Source organism: Fukomys damarensis, unplaced genomic scaffold (assembly GCF_012274545.1).
Source record: "Fukomys damarensis isolate Sample0158 unplaced genomic scaffold, DMR_v1.0_HiC HiC_scaffold_19, whole genome shotgun sequence".
Taxonomy (NCBI): domain Eukaryota; kingdom Metazoa; phylum Chordata; class Mammalia; order Rodentia; family Bathyergidae; genus Fukomys; species Fukomys damarensis.
Window position 1 is genome coordinate 28,425,176 of NW_022900931.1, and position 16,879 is coordinate 28,442,054.

At 46.5% G+C, this 16,879-nt stretch overlaps 1 long non-coding RNA gene across 2 annotated transcripts in view; it reads left to right on the top strand.

The window, feature by feature from the left end:
• The window catches only part of LOC104853566, a 30,888-nt gene extending 14,303 nt beyond the window's left edge, over positions 1–16,585 (top strand). The window contains exons 2-3 of one of the 2 annotated variants that reach the window (XR_777821.2): positions 2,549–4,903; positions 13,945–16,585. This is a non-coding gene — a long non-coding RNA (uncharacterized LOC104853566). Of the gene's footprint in view, positions 1–2,548; positions 5,701–13,944 lie in introns of those variants that run through there. The other variant, XR_004517938.1, reaches the window with a different exon arrangement.
• Positions 16,586–16,879: the final 294 nt, after the last annotated feature.

Sequence of the window (16,879 nt, forward strand, 5' to 3'; positions counted from 1 at the left end):
TAACAATGGAATTTTATGCTAATGAGTGAACTGGAAAAGGGGACCAGGGATGGGAGGAGACCGGAAGGAGGGGAGGAGAAGAGAAAGGTCAGGATGCAATATGTATGTGTACCGATTACCCACGAAGAGCATTTTTATTATGTGTCACAAACACGCTAATTCTTTAAAAGGGAAGAAAGATGCTGGCATGTAAATTGTGAGAGAGCCAATCTAAGGTTCTAGAGAGACGAGAATGCTATTAGAAGATACATTAGCTTGGTTTGTTTTTAATGGATCACACAGCTGGGTGTGTCAGCAACAACCTTGAGTTTCCACAGGGTTTTCCACCAGTGAGACGTGTGCTAAAACCCCCATACCGAGGGGGAAGAGGGAAATGCTTCACCCAAGTGGTGCTAAGCACACATTTGAACTGCACAGAAAATAAGACTTTAAACATTTGGGGCTCCACCTAGGGCTGCTTCCTTCTAATCTGTCCAAGTAAGGACATAAAGATATGCAGGGAAGGAGATCCAACAAAGTTAAAGCTTCCTAAGGGTTAAGTGAAAACAAATCATACAAATTCTAGATAAGATTTAGAGTGCTGTTAGATTTATTTTTACTGCTTCTATTATGTAAAGAACCAAAAGAGAGTGCAAACAATGGAAAGTACATCAAAAAGCACACACGATTAAGTGTTATGTATGATATTTTTGCAAATATTTTCCTTAGGGGTTAATGTTTTTCAAATATAAAAATATCTTGCAAGTCAATATGAAAAGCATTAACATCTAGTGGAAATATGCACAGAGTTCTTGAGCCCAAAAAAATCACAGAAATTAACTTTAAAATATCAATAAAAATTAAATGCTTCCATTTGTAAAAGAAACCACCAACATTTTTAAAGGACACTTTAATGCCAAAAAGTAATCTCTGCATGTCTAAAGGTAAAGAAAAGCCCCATAAATTGAATGTGCTTAACTTTATGAAAACTAATCACCCTGTTCATATTTTCTCATTCCACCACGAACAAGCCCCTGAAACCAGTCTCTGGCCCACTATTTGGGTCACTTATTCAAAACATTCTGAGCACACGGATTAGCCTGTGCACATGGTTGCTGGGGTCTAATCTGCACAAGCACCCAGAAATGGTTGGACCAACAGAGGAGGCCTCCAAGGGGACACTTCTCCCATGGCCCCAGGCCTCCTGGGAGAAAAAGTGAGACTGTGGGAAAACCCACCATGCCCCCCGAACTTGGGGTGAAGATGCTGTACCAGATTACCATGGCGAGGCCTCGGCAGTGGGCAAAGGTGGCCCACGCAAGCGGGAGTGGTAAAAAGAATGCCCTGCTGGAGAGCAGCAGCTGGCAGGGGGCTGACAGCCAGACTCTGTGCTCTGCTCTCCTCAGCAGAGAGGGCTGACAGAGCAAGGCCGGGTCTCTGGTGCTTGAGAGTTGCCAAGAATCAAGGCAGCCGAGGTAGATGACAACAGCAGCCCCTACGAGAACTGCCAGAGGCTCTGGTACTCACACCAGCCATGTGATAAGCATGCCCGAGTCTGAAACCATGGCTAAGCAAGGTGTGCTCCTTGCATGGAGACCCACATAAGACCCCTCCCCGAAGCAGTCTCACTCCACTTCTCTGAACAGTGTTCCCTCCACAACAGGCAGGACCCCTCAGAGCGGGCTCCTCACAGACTGCCAAGTGGCTGGACACCGACCTGCCTAGGGCTGCATAGAACTCCCCAGCTCCGCCCTCCCAAGGAGCTGTGCCTGTGTCTGCAGGTACTGTAGACATGGGTCAGTGAGGCCTGCGTTTCTCAGATGGCTTCCTCCAAAGAGCCCCAGGTCCTGGAGGGGCAGCAGTGAGGATTCCGGCAAGCTGGAGGACAACTTGCAAACGCCAAGTCACTCTGTCTTAGGCATCTGGTGTACATCACTCCTTCAGTCCTCACTGTATCGCTGCCAGCCTGTGGCTATCCTTGTTTTACAGCCAAAGGCAGACACGAGAGGAGCTTAGAGAAGGTCTGTAAGGTGAAATTCAACTCCAGTTCTGTGTACTTCCAAAACCCATATTACAAGCTTACTCTCCTAGAAAGAGTAGCCGAGGCAGAAAAAATATCACCTAGAAATAACTTCGATGAACACCAGAAGTGTATTATGTATATTATATTGACAATATGTAATTAAATGCAGATATTAAAAAGGAAATGAGCCTGGTTTATAGGTTATGAACCTAGAAAAAAATTTTTTTAGTTTATTGAGACAGGTCTCACTATGCAGTTCAGTTTAGGCTGATCTCAAACTTGCCACAATCCTCCTGCCTCAGCCTCCCAAGTGCTGTGATTATAGGCGTGCACCACTACACCAGGCCAATGAACCTAGAAAATTTCATGTTATATGACTAGGGAGTAGAAGGAGAAGTTGGTCCTGCATCTGCGGATCTCTTTGTAGAAGTGCAGGACTCATTACCAGCACAACCTTGGATGCCTGTGGGGGTGGGGCTGAAGGAGGAGGAAGGTGACCTCCCACTCTGTCTCCAGACAAGCATGTTTCATGTTCCCAACTTACAGGGAAAGAGAAGACCCTTGTCCTGTGTGCTCTGCATAGACAGTAGGAGGTGAGTCCTCATTTGCGGAACTGAGTCAAAAAGAAGCCAGCAAGCCCTCCCCACCAGTGGAGGACAGCCCACCAGCAGACTGTCCAGAAGAGAGGTGCAAAGCCTGTGCTTCCAAAGACAACGGGTCCTCCTGCCTCCAAGAGGAGGGCACTGGAGACAAGAACAGGCAACGACTTTGTGCAGCGCACTCTACCATCACCCAGGCCTGGCAAGGGCAGGAGAAGCTGTCATCCATCACCTGGAAATCACTTCACCCTGATGCGAACTCACTCATGGCTGCTGGGCTTCCAGGCAGCCCGATCCTATTAGCAGCCCCTAACCCAGTTGTGGCTGTTCAGTCCCAGCCCAAACTTGTCCAGGCCAAAAGGGACAGCTGAGCCCAGTCAGCTGCATGACGACTGTCTCCTCTTAGAAAAATCACTGGCGACGTGAAATCTGTAGTCTATTAATAGAGAGCTCCCACACTCTGACAATAGCAGCTCACAAAAGGGAGAGAGACAGACAGAGAGAGGAAGCGACTACCAGGGCTCTGATGGATGAAGCTAGAATTGTATCACAGCTTACTTGGGGCCGCCAGCATTGAAAAGATGGAAAGCTTTTGCCTTTCAAAGGCACGAACTTGAGAGTTACTTGTGTTCCACAGCATTTGTGGGAAGGTGTTTAAAACTCGAGTGTCAAAGACAAATTGCACAAAGAGGTGTGGCAGGAAGAGTCAGGGGTCTCTTCGGGACTTTTAGGTTAAGTCAGTCCCAGGTGGATCCCAAACATCGCCACAGAATAACGGGACAGGGCGAGGACACGCAGGGGACTGTTCCTGGGTGTGGAGGAGGCCTGGAGGAGCCCAGGACCTTCACACAAAGTTACAGCCCCCTGGAGGCCACACCTGCATCGGCGCCCTGCGGGCTCTGCACCCTGGACCCTGACCTGACTCTCGCTCCCGAGGGAGGAGTAGTTCAGTAGCTGTCTGTTCTTGGTGACAGAGCCCGTCTGGGACCAGTCCCCTGGTGTCCATAGCAGAAGCAAGCGGCTGTCCACCCCAGGAGGTGGACGGAATGCACAAGCTGGGGCTCAGAGAAGGTGCAGCGGCAGAGACACGCTGTCCTTCTGCTCCGCCGCACAGCGCTGCAGGGGTGGGCAGCGCCCCTCCAGGCTGGGCTCCCTGAGCCTGGAGTATCCTCCCCTCCTTCCTGCTCTGGGCAGGCAGGGCTTGAAAGACCCATGGTGGGGACCGGCACAGCCAGCACTAGAAAGGCTTCTGTTCCCCGACAGGAGAGAGCAGAGTGACATGCGATCCTCCAGAGCGTCCACCCGCCCGGGCTCCTGCCTCTGCCCGCGGGTGAGGGCCTCCTGCAGCCGGACGCTGCCGCGTTTCAGGCTGGCTGTGTGGAAACCCTTGCCCCTCATGGCGTCTCAGCGGATGGCGGAGCCACCACACTCAGCACTCCAAGTCTCGCACACGCACACTCGCTGGACACCCGCTCCCATGCAGTCTGCCATCAGCCGCATCTTCTGAGCACTCCTGCTCCTGGCTACACTAGCCGCGCTGAGTGAGGAGGGGGAAAGACGCCTAGAAGCTGCGGGGCATCTGGAAGGAGAGCCGCTTTGTGGTGTGTGTTTAAATAGCTCTGCTCCCTAATTTTGTGCTGCTTAGGGTTATGTTAAAATTAGTATGTACAGGAAATAGCAGTGAAGAAAGATGGCCCAGAAACCATTTTTAGAATAGTAAGGAGAACACTGGCCTGCTTTTGATTCTGTGCATGGGGACAGACTTCAGAGAGATGGGAACTGGCAGCCTGGAGCTCAGCTGGCTCCAGTCTGCTCCCCGGGACTGCGTCAGGCTTCTCTGAGCTACCGGGCCTGGGGTCCTCCCGTGTCCCACGGGGTCGAAGGGAGGCGGCTTCCTGGGCCGTGCTGTCCACCCTGTGCCGCCTGACGTGGTTGCGCTCTCCCTTCCACCCGCTTCTCCACTCCACCTGCATGGACCCACTCCAGTGCCCTTGGAATGGCGTCCTGTCACTGTTTTGTGGGCAAGCGTGCTGTCATCACAGGAGAGTGTTACCAACTCCCCCGTGAATGCAACCTGTACAATAGACACGTGCCAATAAACAAATTTTAAAAAGAGATGAAAACTGAAAAAGATGGTATTGTGTTATGCCTCTCACTTTTTCATTCAACAATTCAAACTCTTGTAAATCTAGCACACAGTTTCTGACCACCCCAGAGCCCCTGCGGGAGATGCAACCAGAGGCGGAGCCCTAAAGGACTGTGATTTGTTACAGATGTGCAAACCGATGGTGAGATTTCACATGTAAGTTAGGAACCGCAGGAGAGTAACAGTAACTAATAGTGATGCAGAGTAACCATACCAATGGCCCACAAGGGAGGGATGTGAACCCGGCCTGTGACCCTGACCCCGTGAGCTGACGAGAGACTCTGCAGGGTCTGTGATGAGATGGGGCCGGGCCAGGGGCAGCAGCGCAGCACAGCACAGGCCACCACACAAGGGGCTTAAATGTGCATTGTGCCGCCGCCACAGTCACCGCCATAACCCAGATGGCCACCACGTGGCCCAGCGGCAGTGGACACAGTGCAGACAGTGGGCACAGAGGGACAACTGGCTTCCCAGAGTGACAGAGCAGACAGGACAGTTGTCATGGTGCTACTCACAGACTGGCAGTTCAAAACACATGCATTGTTTCTGGAACTTTCCACTAATATTCTCAGATTGCCATTGACCTTGAGGGACTGATACCACAAGAAAGAGAAACTGCAGATAGTACCCACCGCGTTCAACCTGTCGTGTCCCAGCTCTGCCACTCACTAGCTGTGTCAGCCTGGCCAACTACTTAATCACTCTGTGCCTCGGGCTAACACACAGTGAGAAATGCCCACTGCACGCCCCTCCATACCATCACAACTGCAGGTTGGTGTAGACACTGCTACTCAGGAGACTGGGGCAGGATGGTCGCAAGTCACAGGCCAATACTGTCTCGACCCCTAAAAAAACAGTATCGGGCTGGGCTGCAGCTCGATGGAGAGCTTCCCCAACATGCGGGAGGCCCTGGATTCAATGTTCAGTACCACAAAGAAAAACTAAAAAGTCACCCATCCCTCATTTGATCCTAAATAGTTTATTAAAAAGTGAATCTTAGTGTGATCATAGTCAGCAATTTTTTTCCTTTATAATCTGTGCGATTTGAGTACTTTTGTTAATCTTTCCCCCAAAATTCACATGTACACACACACACAATTTCTCTCAGTATTGTAGTTCTGCCTTTCCCATTTAGTTCTACATTTGCAGCTTATTTCTGTCTATAACAATAGCGATCTGAACGATTCGTTTTTCCACATCTCACCAATGTGTAAGCCGCCCTTCTCCCGCTGATGTGCACTTCCTCCCTCATTACAGACTGTGGGCGTGCTGCACGTGCCCGGCAGACAGGAGTTATTTTCTCCTACTTTTTTATTAGTATGTGCTTGCAATGCACAGGAACTGCACTCATCTTGGGGAGTTGGTGCTCATATGGCACCGTGAGCCTTTTTATCTTCCTTCCCCTTCCTCTGCCCCATCGCCTTCCTGACTCCAGATCCCCTTCCCATTTCCACAAAGTAACCTCCCTGTTTCCTACCATCTCTCCTTTATTTTTCTCTTTAAATTATTTATCTTTGGGGGTCTCTCACATAAGAGAAGCCACATAATAGTTAGCCTCCTGTGTTTGACTTATTTCACAGCACTGTGGTCTCCAGCTGCATGCAGTTCACGATGCATTTCATATTTATGCCCCATCTTCCTTATCCATTCGCTTGCTGATGGCACATAGGCGTGGTACCCAAGCACGGGCAGCTGCTCAGGAGCTGCCTCTGCAGTCCGAGTTAGCAGCCTGGCGGCTGGTCCTCCTGTAGTGCGCTCACAGCAGGTGGTAGGGTGAGCCTTCTGTTTCCTTTTCTGAAGCTGTCTTCGGAAGTGACAGACCTTTATTATCTCCCACGCATGTTAGGGCATGTGTTCTAGGCCAGGCCCCAAACTCTTCCATACATTCTTGCTGAAGAGTCACTGCACTTGTGGGTTAGTTAGAGAATTTGTACTTTAATATTAAGTTATAACATGGTTCACCTCCTCATTACCTGAACCCTATAATAACCTTTTAACGGTGTTCACAATTTTTGTCCTTAAAGGTGCTGCACATTATTTCTTAAGACCATAGATACTTCATGAGTATTGTTCCCTCTGGAAAGTGTCTTTTTTTTCTTCTATATTATAATTAGTTATAAAGATCACTATCAACTTTCCTAAGTTGCCTTTCCGTCCAACAATTTTGCTGGTATTTCTTATCAGCATGGTGATTTGTCTCTTGGTCCTATTATCTTAGTATTGTTCTCCACTCTTGTTCTTTATTTGTTTATTCCTTTTTCTTGAATTAGTACATTGACCAGGACTTCCGGTAGTGTAGTGAAAGGCAAGTGTTTTGCTGTCCCCTTCCTCTTTATTTTTATTTTATTTATTTATGTATGTATTTATGTATTTATCTATTTATTTATTGGTACTGGGAATTGAACTTGGGACCTTGTGCTCACAAGGCAGGCAGAGGCACCACTGAGCTAAATTCCTGGCCCTTTACTTTTCAAAGTAATTAGTAGTTTTCCTGCTGGTGTATATGTTCATGGTCAATTTTTAATATATAAGACTTTACCAAATTAAAAGTGCTATTCCCAGTTGTATAGCTATTTACCTTTATATGTTGTTTTATGATTTTGAGCCATCTTTGTGCCTAAATTTACTTCTGGAGTGAATATACTTGCCCATTATACACTTTTCAATACATTCATAAGTTCAGTGAGTTAATATTTAATTAGGACATCAAAAAAATAGACTGTAATATTCCATTTTCATCTGATCTTGGCTTTGAGGCTATACTATCATCATAAAAATAAGTCAGGTAGCTGGCACAGGGGCACACATCTGTAACCCCAGCTACTCAGGAGGCTGAGGAATGAGGATCACAAGGTCAAGGCCAGCCTGGGCAGCTAAATGAGGCCCTCGCCAAAATAAAGGTAAACAAGGGTATAGCTCAGTGGAGCAGCCTTCTCCAGTTTCAAATCCATCCTCATGCCATCCATCCCTGAAGTAAGGCGGTCGGCCCTCCCCTCCCCTCCCTCCTTCTCTCCCTCCCTTCCCCCTCCCCATCCTCTCCCTCTCTCTCCCCATTCTCCTCCCGTTTCCTGAAAGTTTGGTTCCTTTAACCTGTGGTGGGGTCTGCCTGTACAAGCGTGGGCTTGGCCCTTTTTCAAAGGTGGATAGGGAATAGTTTTAGTTAGTTTTAAATTGCATTGATGGCTATAGTTCTGCTCAAATTGGGTTACATGAGAACACATCCAGCTCAAAATTATATGTAGGTTTTCAAATCTTTTGCTTTCCATAATTCTAATAAACTGGGTAGGCTGTTATTTCCTCTTTTTTTCTTCTTCTTCTTTCTTTTTTTGGTACCAGTGATCAAAATCTGGCCCTTGTGCTTGCAAAGCCAGTGGCGAAACCACTGAGCTAAATCCCCAGCCCTGTTTCCTCTTTTTAGTACTTCTATTTTCTTGTATGTCATTCCTTCTTGGTCATTTTTGCCAGAGATTTGTTTTTCAGAAAAGATGCTTTTAGTTTGATAAATCATCTTTATCATTTTACTATTTTATTTTGCATTATTTACACCTATAATTCTGTGGGTCTTTTTCTAAATCTCTGGTGCTTGGGTCATTTGTTTTCAATCTTTTTTACTGGATACTGAATCTATTATTTAAAGTTATAAATTTTCCTCAAGGTGCCCGTTAGCAATGCCCTCCACACTTCAACTTGTAGAGCTTCTCTTGTTGTTTATTATATTTTTTATTTCCATATGTGTTCTTCTTTACACAGAGACTTTTCTGGAGAGATGAGAATTTTTGTAATCTCTGCTTCCTTGCAGTTTAGAGTTACTATGGTTGACCTCTTATTTTTGAAGCTCCTTTTAGAACTTTGAAATAGTTTTTTGTTTTCTTCTTTAACCAGTGTTCCTGTTGAGAAAGTGCATGTTAATTTGATTCTTGTTTTGCTTTTGTTTTTTCTGAGCCATCTGTCTTTTCTCACTGGAAGATTTATGTTCTTAAATTTCATTGTATGTGTGTCTAGTGGTTTTTTAAATTTTTGTATTTTCATCTACTTTGCCTATGACTCTTATAATTAGAAGTCTTGTATTTATCCTTAGTTCTGGAAAATCCCCGTGTATATGCATCCATTTCTCTTTCTTTTTTTCTCTTCTTCTGCAACATCTGCTGTGAACCTTGACATTGTCTCTTCTATGCCCCTCTCTTGGATTCCTCTCACTTGTCCTCTGTCTCCCTGAAGCCCATCTGCAGGCTCTTTGAGTCCCTTCTCGGGTATGGCCCCTCTCTTATCCACTCATGTGCTGAGTACTTTACATCAGCTCTTAGAATTTTGAAGCCCAGAATTCACAGGTGAACCCCTAACCACCCATTTCTGCTTCAAGCTTACGGCAGCCTGTCATACTTCCTGGAGGATAATTATATGTTTGTTTCAGATTCTTTTTCATCCGATATTCTGATTCTGCCCCACTCAGCACACTTTGTTCATCATGGCCACACAGGGAGAGATTCTGCCCTGTCTGAACGGTCCCTCTTTCCCTCAGCCTGCACCTAATTGATCCTCACCTACCTCTTTCCTACCTGCCATTTCCCACTTCTCCCTAGCTAATATCTAATTTCTTTGTCTACCCCCAAATTCGTGGGGCTCATCTGCTTCCTCCTGGACCCCCAGTCTGGCTTGGACACAGCAGCATTTCCGCTGGCTGACCATTTCTTCTGAAGTGGAACGATGCCTTCCACCTGTTGATTCAAACTTCTTGCTCTGTTTTTAATTTGCTTATTTTTAACATGTAAATACATGGAATTTTCTTCTTTTTTATTTGTACATGTTTGCAATACACAGTGATTACACTGATCTCAGGGAGTTAGTACAAGTACATAACGCATCTTAACTCTTCTTACTAACCCTTCCTTTCTCCTGTCCCCCCTCCAACTCTAGATCCCTATCCCATCTGCAAAATATTGTCTCCCTAATTCCTATCATAGATCTTTTATTTTGATCTTTAAATTATTTTTAGTTTGGGTTTCTCATACAAAAGAAATTGAATACTTAAGTTTGTGTGTCTGACTTATATAAGTTAGCATTCTTGTCTCTAGGTGTCTTTATTTCCCTATGAAAGACTCGTATTTATCCCCCTTTGTGGCAGAGTACTACCCCCATTGACTACAAATGCCACATTTTATTTGTCCAATCATTTTGGTGGACATATAGGGTTTAAGAATTATGAGACTTAGCTATTGTGAGTTGTGCGGCTATAAACATGGGCACGCATGTATCACTGTGATATGATGCTTTTGACATTTCTGGAGGTGTCTAGAAGGAAGTAGCTGGGTCAAGTGGAATTTCTACTTTTGGAACCTCCATGTTCATTGCCACAGTGGATGTACTAGCTTACATTCTCACCAAAAGCAGAGAGGGCTCCTTTTCCCCCCACAGCCTCAACAGCATTTCTTATTATTTGATTTCTTGATGATGGCCACTCTTGGGGAAGAAAGATGGAGTCTCAATGTTGTTTTAATTTGCATTTCTCTAGTGGCCAGAAATGGTGAATACTGTTTCATGTATTTATAGGCCACTTATGCATCTGAAAAGTGTCTATTTTCTTCAATAACCCATTTTTTGATTGGGTCTATTGGGGGGATGTAATTTTTTTCTTAGTTCTTTATAAATTTTAAACATAGGTCTTCTGCCCCATTCTGTGGCTTTTCTCTTCACTTTGTTTGTTTCTTTTACTGTGTAGAAGCTTTTAAATTTGATAGACTCCCATTTGTTGATTCTTGGTGTTATTTCTTGCATAATTAGTGTTTATTCAAAAAGTACTCTATGTGTTCCAGAGTTTTACATATTTCACCTTCTAACAGATTATTTCTGTTTTAGTATGCAAGTCTTTCATTCTATTTTATTCTAACACATGCTGATAGACATGGGTCTAGATTTAATCTTTTGCGTGTGTAACTAGTTTTCCCAACATTTGTTAAACAGTTTGTCTTTCCTGGAGCATACGTTTTTGGCCCTTTTGTCAAAGATCAGATGACAGTGTCCCTAGAGTCATTTCTGTATTCTCTGTTCTGTTCCATTGATCCTCACATCTGTTTTTCAGCCAGTGCCATGCCATTTTTATGACTGCAGCTTTGCAATATGACTTGAAATCTTGGGTTGTAATGCTTCCTACTTTAGGAGGCTTTGGCTATTCTGTGTCTCTTCTAGTTCCATATAAATTATGGGATTTTTTTTCTAGATCTGTGAGGCATGCTGTTGGTGTTCTGATCAGAAGAGATAGATAGATAGATAGATAGATAGATAGATAGATAGATAGATAGATAGATAGATAGATAGATAGATATTGGGGAGGAGTAGGGTCATTTTGACAATATTGGTCCTTCGCATCCAGGAACAAGGGACATCATTCTATTTTCTGATGTTTTCTTGGATCTCCTTTGCAGAGTGCAGTAGTTTTTGTTATAGAGATCTTTTAGTTCTTTCCTTAGGTTAATTCCTAGGTATTTAACTTTTCTTGATGCTATTGTTTTCCTGATTTCTTTCTCCATGGGTTCATTATTGGCGCAAAAGAATACTATTGATTTTTGTATAATGATTTTAATCCTGCTATGTTACTTAATTTGGTTATTGGCTCTAGGTGTCTTTTGGTGGAATATTTTAGATTTTCTATGTAAAGGATCATGCCCTGCAAATAAGGAGAGTTTGGCTTCTTTTTTTCCTAATTGTATCCCTTTTATTTCTTTTTCTTTCCTGATTGTTCTGGCTAATATTTCAAGTACTATTTAAATAGGAGTGGTGCTAATGGACATCCTTGTCTTGCTCCTAATTTAGAAGGAAATCTTCCAGCTTTTCCCCCATTGAATATAATGTTGACAGTAGGTTTGTCATAAGTGAGTTTTATCAGATTGAGATGGAGCCTTGAGCACCTATTTTCTTCAGGGGTTTTAAGGGCTTTCTCTTTAGCCCCCCCACCTGCTCGCCATACTTGCTTTCCTTTGCACACGTTTTGGAGAGTCCCTGCCTTGCTGTTCTCCCTAGTTGGCCATCACCAGTTTCCTCCTGCTCTGATTTCACCTTTCTGCATGCGTCTGCCATCTTGCTTCATGTGTCAAGTCCTAAGTAACTGCACCACTTTTTAAAAACATAAGCAGCATCCTTTCCTGGAGCTCAGTGATGAGCACCTGCAGCCTGCGGTCTTCTCCAAGCCCTTCTTCTTTTCTGTTGCTGTCTCTGACTGCACAGTCTCCTGCCAGTATCCTCTCACAGTCTACTAGTGGCAGAATCCCAGTCCCAGACAGGGCTGCAGCATGCTTACTGGGCCTTTTGACTTGCACTTTCTTCTAGACAATAAGGGAAACCAAGGGAGAGCCAGGAGCTCATTGTCAGCAAGGCAGGCAGTAAGAAGTCCTGTCAGATTGCAGCCCTCGCTCTGCCACCCTTCACCCCACTACGTCCAGCCTGGCCCAAAGCCCCCTCTGAGCTGGACCTCCTCTGAAACCCTGAAGGTGTTCAGTCCCCTCATAATCCTTCTAACGACACTATGTCCCACAGGCTATGAAAGAAGCATTGGCCTTCTTCAGACTGTACAGTCCAAGACCAACTCCTCTAGCTCCAAGAGGTTTCCATTTTTTCCTTTTCTTGTATTAATTCCATTCCCTTGATGAATGTCATTATAGTGTATACTTAAAAAGCACCAATAAAATTAATAATAAAAAAGAATCCCACCCCATTAGTGCCCCCACTTCCAGTTGAGAGTCTTCTTTCTGCTTCCTGTGATGTTGGTCACAAGCCCAGCGCACACCTGTGTCTCTGGGCCTCTACCCAAGTCAGGGCACACCTCCGCCCCAGCTAGATCCCAGCACTCTACTTCCACTTTCCCTCAAAAGACAAGGTACTTGGAAGAGGAGAAGGCACACTTGCCACTTGTTTGTCTCTTCGTCCCTCTCTCACTCACTGTCACTGCTGTGGACAAGGCCCCATGCTTTCAAACCCAAATCTCCCTGCAAGTACCCAGCTAGTCTCACTGTCTCCAGCTCACTTTCCCCATCCTTTCTCTGAAAGCAGGCAAGAGGATGCTTCTAGAACAAAAACTGATGTCACACTTTTGTTTAAGGCTCCCTGTTGAGTGCAGAATCAGGTGTAAATCCCTCAGTGTGGGATACACGTCCTTCCAGGATCTACGTGTCCTCCATCTCCACAGCCTGAGTCTCATGCCAGCTGCCTCCAGGGTGAACTCCCTGTGCTGCCCCTGGGCTCACTGCTTGGCACTGCTCCACTGCTGCGCTGACTTGTCACCCCACTAGGACAGAACCTCCTTTTTACCTTTTGTACTTTTCCATCTCCAGCAGCTATTGTGTAGTCCCTGGGCCTTGGCAGGGGCTTTATAATACTGAATGGATGAATGAATTTTCTACTTTGTGAGTCAAACCCTGCCTCAAATGTATGGTATTGTGCTTAGGTCCTCACTCCATATTGGAAAAGTTTAGATAATAATGCAACTAAATGACTTTAAAATGACATCACTTGACAAATTAGAAAGGGCAGAAGAATAGGGTAAGGAAAAGGAACCTACTGTTTGTTGAATAGCTATTTATGGCTCCTTAGAAAGCATTTTTTTTCTTTTTTCTTTTTTCTTTTCTTTTTTCTTTCTGGTACCGGGGATCGAATTTAGGAACTTGCACTTGCAAGGTAGGTGCGGTACCACTGAGCTATATCCCTGGCCCTTTAATAAGCATTTTTTAAAAAATGTTATCTGTGACATTTGATCTTGATTATTAACTTCATGGCATTGACAGATGCTGTGTTAGTCCCTTTGCAGTCACTGGACACAATACCAAACACCCACAAGCTAAAGGAGGAGAGGTTTATTTTGGCTTATACTTTTCAGAGGAGTCAGCCCATGGTTGGCTAGCTTCAAGGCAGAAATGACATGGTGTAAGGGACATGGTGGCAGAAAGGTGCTCAACCCATAACAGCCAGGGTGCAGAGAAAGAAATAAGGAGCCAGGGACAAAAATGCACCTTCTAGGCCAAGCCCCAGGGCCCCACCTCCACCAAGCCCCACCTCCTAGCAACACCCTCAGCTATGAATTTGTCAGTGGACAAATCCGCCGGTGAGCACAGTGCAGCACTCCCATCACCTTCCAGACACATGAGCCTTTGGAGATCTAAAGCCTGGCATGCCTGGGGCCTTAACAAAGCACACTTTGTGTGTTTCTGCAGGATGTTTCCAGACACGGCTGGCATACTAGCCAAAGAACTGAGGAGGGAAGACCAGCCCCGACTGTGAGCAACACCATCCAATAAACTTGCTGAGATGGAGCAAAAAGTGAAAGGAAGAGGGAACCTGCCTATGTGTGCAAAGCTGATCCTGCCTGAACAGGTACATCTTCTGCCACTACCTGGGTAGCCCAAACTCTTACTTCTATCCTTCAGCGCAGACTCACACCAGCGACTCCAGGAAGCTTGCAGGCTTTTTCCTCCTACTGCAGCTGTACTTGGGCCTCTTGTTCTGAAGTTTCCAGATCCTTAGACCGAGCAGCCACTGGAGCTCTGGCTCTCCAGTGTACAGACGGCCACTGTGGACTCTCGCTCTCTGATGCTAGAGAGCCCTGACCCGTACGTTGTCTCATCAAACCACCATGAATACACTCTGGGATCAATGTACTCTCCATTCTATAGACTGGAATTAAGGCATGAAAACATTAGCTTGACTGACACTACACAACTAAGTGGCAAAGCTCAAATGGAAGCACTGGTCCCCGCCAGATTCTAAGGCTATTTCCAGACCACTAGGCCAAAGGATTGTCCTGGTAACTGCCAAGAGGGAGTGTGGAGGAGGAGGAGGAGGCAGGCAGGCCAGTGTTAAGACAACTGAATGGGTCCCGGTGAGAGTCCAGAAATGTCACCAGATTAATGGCAGTGGGAAAGTGGAGAGACATGGCAACACCCAGCTCAGTGTCCAGTTGGATATGCAGGTGAGGAAAGAAGGGAACCCAGATGTTCAGAGGTGGCACTGAAGAAAGATTTGCCTCCCATGAATTCTAGAGAGATACAACAGTGCTCTGCTATCTGTGAAGAAGAACTCTGTGGCCAGGTGGAGGTGAGACAGCCCAGAGCACACAGCAGGGCACAAGGATTGGTGCGGTGGATGAATGAACCAACAACCTCAACCGGTGTGTCCCTCCTTCAAGCCCATGGTCTGAGTCACTCGAATGGCCGCTGAATGGGCAGAAAAACTAATGTGTGCTTTTTAGTTTCTCCACCAGGAGTACACAGGTGATAAGAATGAAAGCCTCAGTGCAGTATAAGGGGGCAATTTCCAAATGGAACTGACTGCCCCCCCACACCTCAGCATGGCCTCACTAACACCGCCACCAGGCTTGGATTGATTAGCTGTCTGCCTAGAAGAAAATGCCCAAGATTTCATACTGGTTCCTTGCCACCTATCTCCACAGCAAATGCTCCAGTCCCACCTTGGGCCCAAACCCCAGAACCCCAGAGCCTCAGAACCCAGAGCAATACCTCAGAGGCTTGTGGGAAATAGGCACCACCCCAAGGAAAGCCAGGGTTAAGGGTGAGCTCAGGAATCATCAGGTCTCCCCTCCTTCTCCAGATGCAGGAGGGACCACAGGCTGCTCCCTAACTCTGGTGGGCAGTGCCCCGCTCTGGTGGACCCCATCCCTGCAGGCTGCCCTCTGACTCACACTGTGGCTCAGAGACTCCCTGCAGAGGCAGAGGGACCCGCATCTCCTGCAGGGCCGCCGAGGCCTTGGTCCCTGGTTACTTCCCTTAATTCTCCACCAGACTAATGGCTCTGCTTTTACATCAGTCAGCAGCTTGTTCCTGCAAACAGTATTTTTGTAATGCTGGAATTAAATACCATGTCTTCAAAGTGCCCCTTTTCCAGAGACATAGTTCAGGGTAGGGGCCGGGATGGAGTTGGGTAGCAGTGCTTTCTGTCCCCAAGGGCCCTTTTCAGGCTTTTGAGCCAGGATGTCTTTGGAAGTTGCAGAAACCACAGGGCTTGGGCGAAGGGGTAGGAAAACACATCTAGTACAGGCAGCCCAGACCCAGTGATGTGAACGATTGACAGGGATGGCCTCACACTGGTCCTGGAACCTGCCCCATTATGGGGCTGAGGAGCCAAACAAGCAGGTGTGAGCTGCTGGACCCTCCCCGGGGCAGGTGGGCAGAGCTGGAGAGAACATCAGCCCCTGGCCCTTGGGAAGCCTTGAACCATGACCAAGAGAGTCTCTCTGTCCCTCTGGGCCCCTAGGCAGAGGTGCACAGGAGGCTTCCAGCCTTGTGTCCTATAACCGAGAGGCCTGGTTCCAAAACTAAATGCCACTCCTAGTATTAGCAGGCTACCGCAATGGACATGTGCCTTACCCCAGTTCTTTTGAAACAATTATGTTTTTAAGCTAAATTTAAGACATGGAGGAGGAGGTGTGGGAGGGCTCTCTATTGGTAAGATGGGGAGGGTGCCTTACATTTTCCTTGTCCTTTACAAAGCACATTCACAACAGCTCAGCCTCACAAAGGAATACCTTTGTGATGACAATTTGGCAAGACTGCTGACTTGGTCACTTTAACTAGTATCATTGCACCTTTTTGTTTAAACTTGTGTGTGGTAGGCTCTCTGATCCCAGTCCCCGGGTTTCATCCCCTAACTGCCCCAGGTGTAGTCCAACCTCACTGAAGATCTGACCCTCCTGCTGTCCCCACTGCCCTCTGAAGCCCATGAATATTTGGGCCAAGCCTCGGTTCCATCTCCTGGAACTAAGGCTGGACCATATAAGAGCACAAAAAGTAGGAGGAAAGCAGTGGCTTCCATAATTGACTGAGCACATAGAAGGAAGAAGCCAAGTTCCTGCTACAGGGAGTTTAATCTGGATGCCTAGTACCACTCCCCTTCCCGTGGTCACTGCTGTCCCCATCCCCTCTGCTGGAGTGAATCCAGCTAGGCCTGCATCTCTGCATGACCCAGATGCAAAGACCCTGGCCTGAGCAGCTCGCTCCTCACTGTGGGGCCAGCCACTGCTTCCTGGTGGGACACAGGGCCCTCTTCCCTGGAGGCTCACACAGCAGAGGTCCCCAGTTTAGGAAGAGGGCTCCTACACTGTGCCACTGAAACAAACAAACAGAAAGCCCTCCA